General features: G+C 32.3%; 1 protein-coding gene across 11 annotated transcripts in view; it reads right to left on the reverse strand.

Annotated features, from left to right (window-relative positions):
• The window catches only part of CEP128 (centrosomal protein 128), a 357,353-nt gene that overhangs the window by 159,337 nt on the left and 180,181 nt on the right, over nucleotides 1-17,835 (reverse strand). The window lies entirely within an intron of this gene.

The raw sequence follows: 17,835 nt of genomic DNA on the forward strand, positions 1-17,835 counted from the left end.
CTATATAGTAAAGTTATATACTAAATATACTAATAGTACATATATTTTATTACAATGTATAATGTTGTCGATATGTTATATATAGTGATAAAAGTATATAATACGTTCAGGAATAATAAACACCAAATTTGAGATAGTGGTTACCTCTGGGTCTCTTTCTTCTCAGAAAGAGTAATGGAATTGAGAAGCAATATTATTTGTTTAAAGAGGCATCAACTGACTTCTTGAAAATAATAGTAAATCAGTAAAACACAAAGATGTTTTTATTTTAAAGGCCAGCAAAAATCCTAACCCCTAGTACCTCAGAATACGATTGTATATATTTGGAGACAGGGCCCTTAAAGAGGCAATTAAAGTAAAATGAGGTCACTAGAGTAAGCCCTAATCTGACTAGTATCCTTAAAAGAACAGGACACCCACAGATGGAGACGCATGTGACTGCAAAGGGAGAACATGGCCTCTACAAGCCAAGGAGACAGTTCTCAGAAAGTAAACCTGTCGACATCTTGATCATGGACTTCTAGCCTCCAGAACTATAATAAAATAAATTTCTGTCATTTAAGCCACCCAGTCTGTGGTACTTTGTTATGGCAGCCCAAGCAAACTAATACAGATAGGCAAAGGGAGTCTCCTTATTAAGACAGCACCAGTTAGCTTTTCTGTCACTTTGTAACACTCATGAGTCCTAAAACAGTATAAGATCTACTTTAGCAGATTTTGTTTTTAATGTCTTGAAAGGGCATTTATTTTAAAATACTTAATTTTAGGAAGTTAAAAAATGTTAATATACTGAAAGTAGATAAAGATCATTATAGACCCATTTTACTTATGAATCATAAATAAAATATTAGCAAATAAATTCAGTACCAGCATATGAAAAAGTAATTTATCAATTAAGAATACCAATCTAAAACTATCACATTAAGAAATTCATAATATATGTATGCATATTCATCTATACATCATAAATATCAAATAAAAAGGAAAATATAGCACATATGTTGTATCTAAATATAAAATAAAAAGCAAACTAGAGCAAATACCCTAATGGTGAAATCTTAGAAATAATGGACATGTTTAAGTCCAGAACAAAAGCACTTACGTGCCACACTGTACTACATAACTGAATCAATTTAATAAGAGAATGACCTATTATTAAAGGGATAGGGGAAACACACACACACAAAAGAACACCTGAGAAGTAGACTCACGTATACAGACATTAAAATGAGTAGTCTACTAAACTGACTAAGTCTTTGTGAATTAAAAATAAGGAGTAAAAACTACAAATTGCTGCTCTATAGGTATGGCCTAGGATTTCAAGTAAGGTATTGGTGGTGTCAGATGATTCTTAAGAACTCTTGAATTCTTCGACAGACTTCCCCATTAGTTAGTTACATATGGCTCATCATTGATAAAAATATCACAAGACAGATTCCTAGGAAGATTATCAAAATTAAACCTAAGATGAGTTTAGTCATTCTGAAACCTGTGTCATATAAAACCAGCACACAACACAATCGCTAACTCTACAATAAAAAAGAGGCCTCGACTTTTTCTATATCTTATAAATAATTAAAAGATAATTTTTTTTCCTGTGCCAAAGATAAGCTATAGAGAATGAACAGAACTAACCAGGCAACAGAATGACAGCAGACCAAAAATAGTTTGGATATGTGAAAAGTTCAAAATGAAATTCACCATTCTTTTTGCAAGCTAGGCAAATTGGATGCTTTACTTTAATGAGCCATGGAGAAGGACTGATTGATTACAGGGGATGTTGCTTTATGGTTTACTGTTCACAAATCACTGATCTCTTGATTGTATTGTCTATATATGGTAATCTGTTTTCTCCTTCTTGCTTCTTGGGGAAAGAGCAGAGGGGACAGGTTGGGGAGAATTTCACACCTTCAAAATTATCCCCACATATCAAAACTGACAGGCCCTGGAAGTTTAAAAGTACCTCTCACAATTCCAATTTAGTAAAAGCAAAAACGGATTTATACTAAAGAGATGGCACATATAAATTGACCTTGAAGCCCAGTGGCCTGCCAATTATAAATTACAGTTTTCTAGGCAATATCAATAGGAAATGTAAGCTATTTACCGGCCGTGAAACAAGAGTCTATACAATTTATTACAAATAAAGAAATTAAATTATTATAAATAGAGAAATTAAAACTAGAAAGAATTATTGTTTAAAATAATCTTTGTAAGAAACAAATAAGTCTTTTCTTGTTCTTCTCTGATATTAACTTGATATTATCATTAAACAAATTTTGAGATACATATTAAGCAACAAAATAAAGTACAATGAAAATGCACAGAAAAATGTTTTTAAAAGAAATAAGATCAGAGATTTGCTAATACGATAGTCATAAATTATTTGTTCAAACCAGTTTCTATAAAAAGGAACTACAAAGATAATCAACAATCAAATAAACAAATCCAACAGAGCTAAGCATTTTTCAGGTAAAATGAGCTACAAAATGTAGGGAAGTGAGGGATAGAGGGAGTCATAAGAATGTTGAACCAAATCCCAAAGTTTTTAATACTTTTCTTGGTCTCTTGCTTTTCACTGCCAATTACAGATATGAATCTGTGCCCATTAAAAGCACATATGTAGTATGATTTCTTATTTCTTCTAAAATATCTTTGACCTCAGAATCAATTGATTAGTTTCATTTCACAAGATCAGCCTATGCTTTCTAGTTTGAATGTTTATTTTTTTAATTCGAAAGTACTATAGCATCTGGAGAAAATATTATAACACATGAAGACTAAATAAAATTGAAAGATGCTTTTCTGCATAATCATGACATTGAAGTTTGTGAAATTAAGTGAAATATATCAGTGGCAATTTAATTCCTACCTTTACCCTCCCCCAAAAATTTGTTCTTAAGCTCAAGATTCTAAACTTTTGTCTCTAAGATATTCAAGGTTAAAAAAAAAAAGTGTAATAATTAGAAATCTTTTTAGAAAACAGAAGTAGTATACATTTGTATATTGTATGATATATATAATGGCAATTGTCATATTCAAGGTGTTTTTTTCCCTTGAAATATGTCTTCGAACCATAATTAACAATAACAGGGAAATTTACCATAACAAAAATTAAAGATTATAATTCTACTAAAAGATTTACATAATTATAAACCATTTTAAAACAACTACATTCTGAAATCATAAAGGAACCTTCTGTGGTATTTGTTTGCACAATTAAAGAAAGCTAGAATATTTATTAAAAGAAATATATATTATCAATTCTTGCCTCACTGAAACTATTGTTTCATTAATGAGCTGATAAGCATTTTTAAAACGAATTAAAGCAAAGGAATATCATACTCAGAAATGTAAAAACGCTTACAACCTCTAATCCTGGCATACTTTTAATTTTCCTGGAGATATGTATGCCTTTCCTTTCCTTCATTTTTTTTAAGCATCAGAACTCCAGAAGAGATAAGCTCATAAACTCCCAGAAATTAATTAATAAATCCAAGAACATGCTATCTTCACAGCAAAAACAATAAATGAAGGATATTGAATCATTGGTCTTTTACAGGAAATAGTGCTTCTGGTTAGCAAATTTGAAAGTAATTCAGCAGAGAAAATAAAATAATTCTATAAATAGGATTATGCAAAAGAGGTCCATTTACCTTTCTTTTGTTAGATAAAAGCATTGTTTTTGAATGTTTCTTGAATATTCGTTCCTTTTTTGCCACTTTAAAATATGTACACATTTTTGGTATAGAGAAGTGGTAAAGAGCTATAAGATTTTAATCAGAATACCTGGGTTCCAACTCTGGCTTTGACACACATTGTTTTTATAATAATAATTATTCTTATAATTTTATTCACCGTCATCATCATTCTTATTACAGAAATTTTTGAGATCACATCATTATAGAGATTTTTCACTTCTGCTCACCAGCAAGCGATCCGACAGTACTCAAAAGTCTGTGACACATCCTATGATTTCCGGAAAAGGAATTGCAAGGTTCTGAAAGTATTCAAAGTCAAATGCAAACATATTTGAAACAGGCTAAAGAAAATACGTAAGGGCTTAATTTTTCTTTCCTTATAAGAAAATTTCTTTATTGAGCTTTATAAAAACTCTATGGTTTTAAATAAAGAAAAAAAATCTCAAATATATATGAGTATATATGTATATATGAATGTATGCCAGTATATGTGTGAATGAGACAAAATAAAGGCCTACATTTCATACTAATTTGCATTATTTTACCTCCACACATACACTGCCAATGAGCTACTTCTATTATAGAGGAAGAAGACGCTAAGGTAAAATAGTCACCATCCGCTTAACCACCAGAGAATTTATTTCACATTCTCCCCTATAAAGTGACGCAAACACCTTGCTATACTGCATGAAAGTAATATACAGACACGGTTTCCCATAAACCCATAAGGATACCAGGCGCGTAGCACATTACTTAGATCTTATTTAAAGTATAGAGCTGTTTAAGGCTCAAATGGAAATTCTTAATAAAATCATGAATTACAGCCATTTTGCTTTTATCTCAGAATCACTCCCATTCCTTTTTACTCCATCCTGCTCCCTTATATGATCTTTTGTATTTCTTTCATTCTTTCATTCATTCATTCATTCATTCTCATTTATGATCAATTTAAAACACACAAAAGTAGAGTATAATATCATGCTTTAATTAATACCTTGCTATTCAAAGCATGTTGATGAAACATTGAGTTCTTTCCTGATTTTTGCTATGCTAAACAGTGATTCTATGAATATTCTTGACATACCACTTGTCACACTTTTGTCAGAGGTCCTCTTAGGTAAATACTTGGAGTAATATTATTAGAATACATGGTATGTGAGTGTTCAAACTTATAAAACATTACAATTTTTTTTCAAGAAAGATTATACCAATTTACACTACATTGACAATAAGATGCTGGTGAGCCATTATCACTTCTAACACTTCATGTTGTTAGATTTAAATGTATGCTAAGTGAAAAATGAGATTTTATTGAATTAGTAACTCACAATGATCTTATTATTTCTTCATGGTTATTGGAACCATATGTCTTTCTTTTATTAAATGTTTATTTATGTCTTCTGCCCACTTTTGATTGAGTTGTCTTTTTTCTTATTATTTGTAGTGCATTTATTCTTGATATTAATACTTGGTAGGTTAAGTTTTAGAACTAACATTTATCTATAGTTTGTTTCTTTGCCTTTTCTTTTTTTAAAATATCTTTTGAAGAACAAAGTTTTCAACTTTAAGGTAGTCAAAACTATCAATGAATAAGTTCAAATTATTTTCCGTATGGACTAACCATTTTGCCTATCACATTTACCGACTAGTTCTCTATCTCACCCTAATGTGCCATGTAAACTCTGCCATATTGCAAAGTTTTATACCTCTGTTGCTAGAATTGCTACTGATTTGTTCGATCCTGAACCAATACCACACTAGTGTTGTAAAGCTTCACAGTACGTTCTAACATCTATTAGTATTAGACACCATTCCTGTTTGCTTCAAAATTTCTCTAAGCTACATTTGTTCATTTACACATCCATAAACAGTTTAGAATCAAGTTATATAAAAAAGACTTTGATATTTTTATTAAAACTGATATCACTAAATCTATGGGCAAATTTGGAAAGAACTGAACATTTGTATGATTAAAGTTTTCATATTCGTAAACATGAGATATTTCAACATTCGTTTATCTATTAAAGCATATCAATAAAGTTTTATAATGTGTACACATTACACATCTTTTCATAGATATATTCTAAAGCACATAATCATTGCGTTGCTTTTATAAATGGAATCTTAAAAACTATGTTTTCCGATTGTTCATTGCTAGTAAATGGAAATGTAATTGATTTTACAAACTAATTTTTATCCAGATATTTGTCAATTTCTTCTACCATTTCTAATAATTTGTCTGTAGATTATTTTTCCTTTAACAGTCAGATTATCTACAAATCTACAGATTATCTACAAATGGCCGTTCTAGTTCCTCTTTTACCATCCATTTTATATCTAAATTTATATAATAAATATCATAAATTTCTTTTTCTTATTTTATTGCACTGGCTAGCAACTCATACTAGTATAAGGTTGAATAAAAGTGGTGATAATGAGCTTTAACCCTTACACTTGTTTTTTTTTTAATAGTATCTTCCTATTTAAAATGATGTATTTAAGGAATTTTTGGTAAATATTTTATATCAGGTTTTAAAATTCTTTTAATTTACTAAATATTTTTATAATATGAATTTGTGTAGAAATTAATCAAATACTTTTTTCTTGCAGCTATTGATATAAAACTGTGGTTCTTCTCATTTAATCCTTTTAATATGGTAAATGGCATTTACAGATTTTCTAATATTAAATTATCTTTGTAGTTCTAGGGCAAAGACAACTTGACCATTATATAGTATCTTTTTCATATAATATTAAATATTTGCATTTATATTTGTAAATAAAATTAGTCTAAAATGTTATTTTCTTACACTCCTTTTCTGACTTTAGTTTCCAAATGATAGTAGCCTCATATTTTGGAACTATGGGAGCCAAAAAAGAAAAGCACCACATCTAAACTTTTACATATGAAGTAGTTCTATCATTAAATTACCTATAGTTTATGTCAACATTTCTTCAAACTTGGAGCGTATATGTGTTCATGAATGTGTATTTTTGTCTGATTCTTGTCTGTTGATAATCTGTGCTTATTTATAGACATACTGGCCTTAAAAAGAGCTAGAAAGTATTTCTCTTACTCACTTGATTTTAAGAGTGAAAGTAGTGTTATATAGATCAAAAAAGTGTTATATAAATCATGAGTTCTTTCAGAATTCATACAACTCAACAACAACAAAAGAATCCAATTAAAAATGGGCAGAGGATCTGAACAGACACTTCTCCCCAAAAGACATATAAACAGCCAACAAACGTATGAAAAGATGCTCAACTTCATTAGCACTTAGGGAAAAACAAATCAAAACCACAATGAGATACCATCTCATATCTGTAAGAACAGCTATTATCAACAAGACGAGTAATAAAAAGCGCTGAAAAGGTTGTGAAGAAAAAGGAATCATCATACACTGATGGTGGGAAGGTGAGTGTGTATAGCCAGTATGAAGAACATCATGGAGGTTCCTCAAAAACTTAAGAATAGAATTACCATATGCTCCAGCAAACCCTCTTCTGGGTATCTACCCCCAAAATTTGAAAACATTTATCCACACAGATGTATGCACCCTGTTGTTCACTGAAGCATTATTCATGGTGGCCAAGACATGGAAACAACTGAAGAGTCCTTCAATAGATAATTGGATAAAAATGATGTGGTACATACATATAATGGAATATTACTCAGCCTTAAGAAAAGATGAAGTACTGCCATTTGCGACATATGGATGGATCTTGAGATTATCATGCTACGAGAAATAAGTCAGACAGAAAAAGTTAAGAACTATATGATTTCACTTATATGTGGGATATAAAACTGAAAGCAACAAATGAACAGGATAAACAGGGTCTCATGGACACAGACAACAGTTTAGTGGTTACCAGAAAAAAAGGGGGGAGCGAGGAGGTAGATAAAAGTAAAGGAGGTCAGATATATGGTGACTTAGGGTCAGGAACACACAAGGCAATATACATATAATGTATTACTGAATTGTATACATGAAACCTATATAATTTTATTATTCAATGTCTCAATAAATTTAACTTAAAAAAACTAAAATAAAAATTTAAGAACGTTACTTTCATTATACAAGAACTAGAACCCTCTGTATATCTAATAAAAAAAAGTACTCTTCCTCAACTAACAATCTATAGTTGATGAAATGAATAACTTGCCCAAGTGTGGTTGAGCCTAATGAAGTGAACAATTTAGATACATATCAAAAGAAAAACAGAGCAATATTATTTATCTTACAATATGTCATAATCACAAAAACTTCATTGCAATTGAGGTATTAGATTGGCAATAAAACAACAAATAATTTAGGAGCTTTAGCGAGAAAAATGTTTGGATGCTCAAAAACATGTTTAAGAGACATCTTTCATATGTTTTAGAATTATATAGTAGAGTACCTAATACAGAAAGCTAGGATGAACTAATCTATATTTTTCAGATTTCTTGGTTTAAGAAAAGGCTATTTGTCAATTGTCATCCACCCTCTATTTTCAACATGGACAGTTACTCTTTAAGAGATATACATGCTCAAGGGAAAATTACACAGCAGCTGAAGTCATGAAGAACTGCCCATCAGTTAAGCACGGATTCCTGCAAGTGACCTGAGAGCTCCAATTCAATTAAAATGAAATGGAACAGCATGTATACAGTAGAGCCAGACTTTCTATCACTTTTTTTCTTGGATACAATCATTGGGGATAATCTATAATCCTGCTGTGAAAAGAAATAAACTCAAATGCTACTTTCATATAAAACATCATCTATCAAAACTATAAAGAACACTTTACATAGCATAATCCAAAATGTTCTAGCTCTATTCCTAAGTTTAGAAAATAAAATAAAAAGAGGACTCTAAGTATGTATGAGGTTAACCAGTTAGGAGCTTAAAAGAGTGAATTCTCTCCAGAAATGAGATTCTACTCATGCTTGAAAATAAACACTCGACCACTGAATGCCTGTTATTTTCTGATGATACAACCTATTCAAGAACATAAATACATAATATATTATTCCCAGGTGAAAGATATGACATATATAGTCATAGAATTAATAAAGATACTTTTATCCCTCTATGAAAAGCCTTAAATCGTTTATCTCCTTTCCCTCTTTCTAATAGTTGCTTTACCTTACTCTAGCTTGACTTTTATAGATTATAGTCTCTATCTCATTATCTATGTCTAGTTCCCCCTCAGCTCTTTTATAAAATATAGACTTGCCAATATTTCAATTTAACCACATCATTAAATATTTACCCTCTACCAAATGCATGCTTCTCTAAACTCGGTGCTGGCTAGAGCAAGTATTAAATATTATAATAATTGTGCTTAAAACGACAAAAAAAGTATTTCTAGATGATCAGTAACTCCTTCATGAGATTTTATAATTTCTTCCAATCCTTATGCTTACTGGTTTTACTTGTCTGGTCCAGAATCCATACTGACCTTAAGTAGCTGCTCTCTGCTATCTGTCCTCACTGTAAAAATAGCCTTCCCAGCAAATATAAGAAATGCATAAAATCAGTTATTCACTAGCTTATTCTATATCAATGTAATAAAAATAAGTGAAATCAACATTCTTTATTCTGACTTAATAAATAGCATCAGCTTTAGCAAGAAGCTCTTTGCAATAGTTCTCAAACCTGGATAACGTTTTTCTATAAAACGAGATTTCATGTTTCTTTCATGTTGTTTCCTCAATTGTTAGATCAGATGAACGCATCACCTAAGCAGCTCACCAGAGCCCCCATTCACCTTCCTATTAGTTGATGACAATGAATGGAAGGGTATTAAAATACTGGAAACATTCCCTAAAGGTGGTATAAAAATAATAACAGAATTATCATTCTATCTGTTTTTGTAGGAAAATAAGTGAGAGGAGTCCTTGCTTGTTTTATAAAGTTTTGGAATAACTAAATCAGATAACTTTACTAAATTTATTAGAATTCTCTAAAACATGTTACTTTGTTATAAATTCATCTATACAGTTTCTTACCATCAAGTCTAAATTATATCAAATCCTCTTGAAGGCAGATAATAGAAAGATGTGAGAAAAAACACCAAGAGTTAAAGATGAAGGAATCGTAAGGTAGAGTTTTTCTCAGCAATATAATTACGCCAAAACATTCATCAAGAAACTGTTAGAGTACCAAAGGGCACACCAAGCATTTGAACTACAATGATGGGTAAGAAATGCTTTAAACACTCAGGCTGCTCAAAACCTAAGTGAATGGAGATCAAGCTACAACTTAGAGGCACTACTGATATAAAATAAGCAAGTGTATTTAGAGGGACCAAAAGTAGAAGAAGACAGAGTTGGCGTTAAAGAGGGCAAGAACAGTGAAAGAAATTCGTGGTTATTTAAGCATTATCCCCACATTCCAGTCAGCTATACAAAAGATGCACCTATATTTAAATAACAAAAGTGCTCAAAATTTTGTTAAATATATGTTTAGACTAAGAATACATATATTGAAAAGATGTTAGGCTTTGAAAAGCTAAAAATACTAGGGTACTAATGGGGTTTTGGGGGGATTTATGTGTAAACATTTATGTACATGTATACATATAAATAAAAGTTATGCATAATATAACAGGCTTATTACATTAGAGGCTGAGGACGTTCTTTTATAAAATGGGTAATACATTAAAATATTTTAAAGTAAAAGCACTTAACTTATGCATTCATGAATTAAAATTTATAAGTATTACCATCGAGTTAAAAAAATTATAGATTGACTATAGTGACTTCCTAAATTATCTTTTTAAAAAATCACATAATAAACTGAGGAAAAGAACAAGAAGATGGAAAAAAATGCCAAAGTAACAGCAGATATGCGATACTGAGTACAAGACATGGCAATCTTGGAAATACCGACCATTCATTCTGTTCTAACCCCTTCCACTTGCTATTGCACAAAGTGGTCTTTTTAGTAAGTTGTTTGAAATTTTTGAATTAGAAGCCTTAATGTTTTCAATTAGGTTCACTGTTTCATACTGCTTTATGTTTATGTTTGATAGAAAACACACTTTGGCAGACATATAGTTTCAATTAAGTTACTCAGGGAGAGAGTTTGATGCTAAGTAGCTTTAATCTTCTGAAAATTAAATTTCTCATACTGGTTGGCTCAGATATAGATAAAATCATTACAAACACTTTGTCCAAGATATTTAAAGGCAAGTGTAACAAAAACCCTACAGCATACACTTGAGTGATAGGAAAATATATTGCTTTTCATATGTATGCAATTCCAAAATAGTGTGTCAACAACAAACCCACCTATCAATATTATATTTAATACCTTATTAAATAACCATTAGTTTGTGGTTTTCCAGTATCCTTTTACTGAACTGATGTTTCTTTATCATGAGACCACTTTGGAACTCAATTTCAATATATAGTATTCTGAAATATTGCATTATTATTAAATAAAATATGCCAAATAAGATATATTATTGGATCAGAAAATTTTCTATTTTTACTCATTAAAAATTTCACAGTTAGGAATGTAAATTTAGATTAAATATTTGCCATAGAATTTTAAAACACAAGTATACTCTAATTAATAGCTGTGAAAAAATGACAATATTGTAATATCTTTCCTATTTCTCCATCACAAATCTACTGAAACAATAGAGTATTAAATAAACCCACAAACTTTTGTATGTTCAGTTACTGTGACCTATATATACATCTAGTATCATTTCATTTTGAAAGCATTATCAACCTGGAAATTTGCTATTAAAATACACAGACCAACAAATATAGATATGAACGCTTCTTAAATCCTGGCTTTCTCGATACATTAAGAATGGCTTTATTTTATTTCTTCAAATGAGGCAAAATTTACTTTAAAATTTACTACAAGCTGACAGAGAAAAATGATTCTCTGTTTAGTGAGAACAGCGGTCAAAAGAGAATGTCATGGGTAATCCCAGATTACAGTTAAACCACAACCTTCTCCCCCTTATCTGAGGTCAGATGCTCAGGGGAGGATTAACCATGGTCACAATAACAGAGAGACCTAGGACCTGCTCACCTTACCCATAGGCCTTAGCAGCTAATCAACAGTTGACTGGGGCTGACTGCCTGGCAAGGAGAGAGAAGGAGAGCAAACTGTTCTCTCGCAATCTAGACCCTCTTAGATTTATAAAATTCCAACTTAAAAAAATGCTACCCAAAGAAAGAAAAAAAGGAAATTACTCTCTAAATCTTCATAAACAAAGGGTCAATGGACTAATTGAGTTGAACCAAATGAAATTGCAGTTTTGCAGGTCAAGACAGTTCAACCTAAATTCCAAGAAGATTAAAAATTAAGATAACTGCAACTAAACAAAGTTAATATTTCACATTTATTTCTAAGATATAATAATTTAAAAATAGTCCACACCCAGAAATATTTAATAAAATTTTGTAACTGTTGATCAGGGAAAGTCATAGGCAAATAAAATATGCAACACAAATAAAATAAAAAGAACTCTTCCTCTTGGACATAGAGTGGCTGCAAAAGTTCCCCAAAAGACAAACTGCTATAACTGATCACCCATGAGAAAGGGTTTTTGGACAGAAGGTGGAAATTGGATTAGGGATCAAACAGTTTGTTGAAACAGAGTAATTGTGGCTACTTGTCAGGAATCATCAGAACACAAGATACAGCCAGATGGAGGTATCAGCGTGGTATAAAAATGTAAACTAATAATACAATACCTATAAGAGTTGGTAGAGTAAGCAAATGAATATTTGGTTAGGTAAGAAATTTTAAAAGAGTTAAGATCATGGTTTTGAATCATATCCAGAAATCAACTTCCATTAGTCATCGCAATATAGGCAAATTTCAAAGAAAATAAAAAAAACCACTCTGCCTAAAAAGTAAAATTAATCTAACGAGTTCAATTATTTAAAGCAGTGGCTATCATGATGATACCAAAGAAAGAATGTGTACTCTGATTGTCAAAAGTATAAACAAGTACAATTTCCATGAAAACTTTCATTAAGATAACAGATTTGGGAGAATGCCCACCATAACTTGGTGACATCAAATTCTGGAGACTGGAAAAAACTTTACAGATAAAATTAAAAGCACAAGCATGGAATGTCCTTCTCCTTATGTCTAGTTAAGTCATTAAGTAGTATTATTTAGACTATAGCGAGCAGACTGTGCCCTCAGGCAACAACAAATTTTATTCGATAAATATTTAACTTTACCATGAGGAACACAGGTTTCTAACCATAAAAAGATAGAGTTAGACTAAATAATCTTTAAGGATCCTTCCAGATTTAAAATGACATTCTGGGTGGGCCTCCACAGTCTTGCCCAGATCAACTCACCCTAATTTTCCATCAGATAAGGAAAGTTTGTTCGTGTGGTGCTATAAAACTAATCCTGAACCCTTTCTACAGGGAGTCTTACCATCTTTCTCCAATTAGGAAACATAAAATCCCACTGGTCTAAGTCAGCACTTCTCATACTTCAATGTGCATTTGAATCACTTAGAGATCTTGTTAAAATGCAGATTCTAATTCAGGAGATCTAGGATGCGGCATAAGATCCTACATATAAGATCCTACATTTCAAACGAGCTCCCAGGTAATGCAAACGCGGCTGGTCCATGAACCGTACTTTGAAATGCAAAGGTCTAAGGTACTCTGGAGGTATCAGTAGCCTTAAAAAAGCAGCAGCAGCCTACACTGTTTCCTAAACTCTGCAGAGCAATAGTTCAATGAAATATTCATATTTTAGATAAAATCTAGGGTCTATTTACCAGTTTTAACTTGTTTTCAAGTCCCCTCTAACAAAAATACAATTTCTTTTCCACTAATATTTCACTTTAAGATCATAATTGAACGGTGTCAGAAAGAAAACCACATCTCCGTGTCATTTGTACAGTTGTTCTTAGACAATGCAAGAGTTTAACAGCTATCTATGATCTATTTCAGAAGCAAGAGTATTGACATCAGGAGTTTTTTCACAAAAAAATTCACTTTATCCTTTAATGAGACACATAATATTCTTTCAAAGCTCAATCGAAATCCACTTTTTTCCGTATATGAAATTTATTTTTGGTCATTAAAAATAAACTATTATATTATTTGTTTGGAAAAAATTAATTCATCAAATATTTTAAAGGTGCTTTACAAAAGAAGAATTAGAGGACATGATACTTTTTAAAAAAGAGAGAAAGAGAACAAGAAAATATCCAATACTAAGTTGGGAAATCTAAAATCAAAAACATTACGAAAAGGCAGCTCCATACTTACTAATATGTTTAATTATGTCTATAAATCGGCTGTTTGCAATTTAGACCACTTAATTTCCCACTTAAAAATGGCACTGTCCATAGGTTACAAAGCGTACTCAAACCAATAATTTTGTTGAAATATTATGTTTGTATTGTTAATACACATCTGAAAAATAATTTTTTAAAAGATACAATTGAATATCAAATCACTTGCAATTTATCTTGGATGCTAGTGCTTCAAATGGGACATTTAATTTCAGAATGAAAAGGGATATAATGGGCATATATCTGTTTTCTTCCACGAGTGTGTTAAACTCTTCCTGATACATGACTTCAGTTCAAAACTTTTATTCTTTATGACAGGAGATTTCATCATTTGCATGACTTCTGTACCTTAACCATATCTAAGAATTCTCTGTTGTTTAAACTGTGAAATTAATCATATTATTAACAGTTTACAAATGCGTAGGTTAAAAAAAGGAAAGGGAGTAGAGATGTTTCTGAGAGCGAAACTTGGAATAGAAAAAGAAAATTTATTGCACGGGTTGCACTGTGCCTATAAAGAAAGAGGTTGCCCACACTGAAAAAATGTAAAATGAAAGACAGAAGAAGTGCAAAGTGTATAAAAAACACACAACCTCATAAAGGAGAAGATATGGTTGAAGAAACATTAGGTCAGAAATGTCTACATTGGTCCAGAGAGAGGTTGGGAAAAGGCCAGGCAATATTTCAGAGAGTAGGTGACACATATGTTGAGCTTTGAGAAATAATTAGTTCACCAGCAGCTGAAGATGGAATTTGAAACACAGAAAAAGCATTTCCAAAGGGTCAAAATATGAAATGGCAGGACGTGTTCAAATAGCCAAGTAGCTGGTGCTGCTGCAGGGCAAAGAGCCTGGGACAGTAAGAGTATTAATAGATCTTCAAAGGATCCATAAAAAAAATTTAAGGTCCATATAATATACCCCTTGTGGAACAAAATACTATGGAAAGATTCTGGGCAAGTGTAAATATCTGCAGATATTTTTATGGATTAAACACTCTGGTATTATAGAGAATAGATTAGAGTGGAAAGATTTAAAGACAGGAAACGTGCCATGCATAGAATGTGGGAAGTGTGAAACACAGTTTAGTAGTAACTGAAAAAAACGAAAAGCGGTGGTGAAGGAAGTGAGGGGTGTGGATTTTCGAGCTATGAAGGAGGTAAATGAGAATTACTTTGTGATAGCTTGGATATGGGATGGATGGGGGCGGGGGTTGTCGGGAGAAGACTGGAAAGACCTAGACATTTCCAGATTGGTTGAGTGGGTAAATGGGGAATAAAGGAAGACAAGTAGTATGTGAAAAAACATGATTCTTTAATACTAGGGTTAATACTCAGACACAATGTGTTTGAGCTACCTGTAGGACATCCAAGCAAACATATTTGAGAGACAGTTAAATGCCCAAATAAAAATCTGAAGGAAGAGATTGTGGCTAGAGGTCAGGAGCATTTGAATATTCAAATCATGAGACTGGATTAAATCTCCCAAAGAGCACGCAAGGTATGAAGAGAGGAGGGTCTAGAATCAATATTTAGGAAACACCGAAATCTAACAAATGGATAGAGTAAAACAAGCTGATAGAGAAGCTTGAAAAATATTTACAAATACATTTAGTAAGTACGTCTGTACTTACTGAGGAGTGTTGTCGAGGAAGTTCACTGAGAAGAGAGCAGCCGTCAATGTCCAATACTACAGAAGAAATGAAATAACCAGCCCAGGAAAAAGTGGCCTTTGGATTCTACAATTAGACGTCACCACCGATCTTAGCGAGAGTGGTTTCATAAAAGCAATACGACGAGAAATCAGGTTTCAGTAGGTTGAAGAAAAAATGATGGAGTTGAAAAAACAATGAGCAGGATGGTTCTTCAAAGACCTTTGAATAAGAACAAAATTAAGTCGTACCCAGATGGGGTTTAAAATTCAGAGAGCATTGCTTGCTTGTTTGTTTGTATAGAACAGACTCGAGAACACTGATATAGTAAAGGAAAAGAGGCGTTACAGGATGTACTATGAAGATACAGAAGAGAGTGAGGATAATGGAAGGAGGCAATGATGACTCAGGGCAAAGATGGAGGGTTGGTTTTAAGGTAACCTGAACATTATCTGGCTTAAACCTAAGACATGACTCCTTGATATTATTAGCAGTTTCTCTGAATGTAAGTCATATCAAATTACCAAATGCCAGTAACTAACACTTGAGAAATGAAAGTTTTCTAAATATTGAAACTCTGAATCGATGTGACCTTTCAGAGATACGAAGTTTCTCTTATTTTAGCTTTACTATAGAATATATCTTATCAAGAAACTAGAAGTATAATGGTTGTTTTTCTTAGACAATAAAAGAATTTAGAATTACTAAGGAGCAATGGATTTTCTATTTTCATGCCATAATTATATCTCCCAAAATGTATCTAACAGTCATTCAACTGAATGTCTTGAAATACATCTTTTGAAATATCTGAGATTAGGGATTTTTAATGAAATACTTTCTAAGTTGTCTATTTTTTCCTCTCAACTTATTACTATTAAAATAACATTTGAAAATCTTTATGTTATTCTTAAAATAAAAAGACACAGACATTTCCTTTTTTTGTCTGTGCTTGCATTTTGTTTTTAATAACTTGGGCTAATTTGGAAAATGCTGAATAGAAAATAGGCTAACATTTTTAAATAGAAATAGTAAGTTACCCTGTAACATCTGTTCTATTTGCTTACCTCAAAATGTGAAGATATGTTAAATCAGATTTTGAATGTACTGTTTTATTTTATTAAATAAAAGTTTGTTTAGGGAAGATTACAAGAAGATTCACTGAAGACAGAACTGTTAGGGCGAAAGCTGAAAATCAGACATACTTCAACATTTTGAGAGTTAACATTATGGCGTGACACATGACAAAAGCTGTATCACAGGAATTGTGTACTGGCATTTACCAAAACAATGACCATGATATTTCAGAGACTCTATATATTGTAGTTACAGATTTTCTAATTATTAGTTTTTTCCTTTTGTCTTTCTTGGTATGTAGGCTTTGTCCTAGTCATTCTAAAGCATCTATCCAACTGCGTGGAGGTTATAATTAGTAAATAAGGTTTTTGTTTTGAATTAGTAATTTAGGATTTTGTGACATAAGGAATTCAAAGAGAAGGAACAATGTAATATTCAGCTTCTTTCATGCAAAAGAGAATTTATGGAGCCGGAATACCGACTTGAGAGAAAACACTGTCTCCCATTTTAGCAAATCAGCGGACATCCTTGTTTAGCTGACCACATAGCTTTAATGTAAGGGATATCCCAACAGGAATGGGATATGACACATGAGAAAGTCTGCTCCATTCGTGTCTCAAACAAGAGCAGAGAGGAGAGAGGAAGCGGAACAAGACAGTCTCACATGTGAATTGATTTTCCCTTCCCTGTTCTCTGTCTAGAGAGGAAGAAGCTCATTAGATTAGCAGGGGTAAAACTGAGGGCAGAGCAGGGCAGGGCTCTAGCTCTTGATCACTGTTCAGGACTCTGAAAAGTGACTGCCTCTCAGGCTGCCCCAGACAGCAAAGTCACATCACCTTGGCAGGAGAACGTGTCAGATAGAAGGACTCGGGGTTTAATCTGCTGATTAGCCTTTGGTTCCTGTGTGGTCCAAAAGGGAAACAGAAGCAGCTGAGGGTCTGGCTGGGGCACCTACCTGAGAGGCAGCCATAATGCAGGGAGGCTGCCAAGCAGATGGTTCTGTGGGATCAAACTGGTCTCAGAGGAACTGAGGGCAACAGTGGGAGTGAAGGTGAGATTAAGTCGACTGGTGCTACAGGGAACTCTGCCCAAGATGAAATGTAGCAGATGACAATTATGCCAG

The sequence above is a fragment of the Pteropus vampyrus genome, unplaced genomic scaffold (assembly GCF_000151845.1).
Source record: "Pteropus vampyrus isolate Shadow unplaced genomic scaffold, Pvam_2.0 Scaffold32, whole genome shotgun sequence".
NCBI lineage: Eukaryota > Metazoa > Chordata > Mammalia > Chiroptera > Pteropodidae > Pteropus > Pteropus vampyrus.